The sequence below is a fragment of the Malurus melanocephalus genome, unplaced genomic scaffold, assembly GCF_030028575.1.
Source record: "Malurus melanocephalus ecotype Western Australia unplaced genomic scaffold, MMel_1.1 scaffold_876, whole genome shotgun sequence".
NCBI classification, from domain to species: Eukaryota; Metazoa; Chordata; class Aves; order Passeriformes; family Maluridae; genus Malurus; species Malurus melanocephalus.
The window spans coordinates 1-1,457 of NW_026624108.1; the positions used below are offsets into that span (position 1 = coordinate 1).

Sequence of the window (1,457 nt, forward strand, 5' to 3'; positions counted from 1 at the left end):
TTTTTTTTTTGGATAACCCGATTCCTGTTGTTTTTTTTTTTGCAGGACAGCAGCCACCCTGAGACCCTGCTGAACCTGGTGGTGCTGTCCCAGCACCTGGGCAAGGCCCCCGAGGTGAGAGGGGATCTCAGGTGGGATTTGGGGCTTCCTGGGATGGTTCTGGGAGCTCCCAGCTTTAGGAATAAACTTTATTTTATGGGAATAAACTCGGCGTGGAGGAGCCCAGAACAGCAGGAATTGTCCCTGCCCATGGAATGAAACGATCCCAAAGATCCCTCCCACCCCTGTCACTGACAGAAAAACCTGAGCACAACAAACGTTTTGAGTTCTAAGCTCAGCTCTTCTGGTTTTTAACTCAAACTCTGCACTTAGAGCTGATTTTTGAGAGTTTTATTCTTTATTTCCAGTGTGTGCAGGGGTCCTGCTGGTTTGAGCTGGGRCTGGCAGTCAGGGCACTGAGGAAATGGGGATTTGGGGTGTCAGGGAGCCCATGAGGTGGGGTTTGTTACCCTCCATTATCAAAACTGCAATTTCTCACCCCCCAGGTCACCAATCGTTACCTGTCCCAGCTGAAGGAYGCCCACAAAAACCACCCCTTCATCAAGGAGTACCAGGCAAAGGTGGGAATGGAAATTAATMATAGAAATAATCATAGAAATAAATAAAATCAGTGGGGTTTTGCCTCGTTCTGATGGGGCAAACGGATTCTTTACAAACACAGAGGAGCTTCTCCATCTCAGAACATTTTCCCAATCCAATCCCAAGGCAGGAGTTCTGCCCCTGAACCCTGGGCAAGAAAAGCTCTGAGGTTCCTGATCCCACCCCAGGAAAACGGGGAGAGGGGATTTGGGGAAAAATGGATTTATGGGATGGAGTTACTGAATTCCTTCAGCTCTGGGGAGCTGCTCAGGGGCTCCTCAGCTGGAGCAGGGTTAAATGTCAATTTTAGGGTAATTGATCAATAATAATTAACTGATAATGAATTTAATAACTTTTTTTTGTGGCTGTGGTTGCAGGAGAACGACTTTGACCGCCTGGCCCTGCAATATGCACCCAGTGCCTGAGGAGAGGGGGTGGGAACCCTGGGACACCCTGGGGACACTCAGGGACACCCTGGGACACCCCTGGGTGCTGGGACTGACAGAAAATCCACCCTAGACCACAGAAAATCAACCTTGGACCACAAAAAATGCTCCTGGACCCCAGAAAATCCACCCTGGACCCCAGAAAATCCACCCTGGAACACAGAAAATCCACCCTGGACCACGGAAAATACCCCTGGACCCCAGAAAATCCACCCTGCACCCAGGCCTGGCCTCGCTGGTGCTGCCCCTGTGGCAATATCTGAATTTGGGGGGTTTAAGCCCYGCCTAAACCCTGAGCTCTGCCTAAAGCACAGATCCACAGTGTCCCTGAGCCCCTCATGCCCTGAATTTGGGGAATTTCGGGGTTTCCAC

At 50.4% G+C, this 1,457-nt stretch overlaps 1 long non-coding RNA gene across 1 annotated transcript; it reads left to right on the plus strand.

Annotated features, from left to right (window-relative positions):
• Positions 1-49: 49 nt before the first annotated feature.
• Positions 50-1,451, plus strand: LOC130585364 (uncharacterized). The gene is made up of 3 exons (XR_008966588.1): positions 50-114; positions 546-620; positions 1,017-1,451. It is a non-coding gene; the product is annotated as an uncharacterized LOC130585364 (long non-coding RNA).
• Positions 1,452-1,457: the final 6 nt, after the last annotated feature.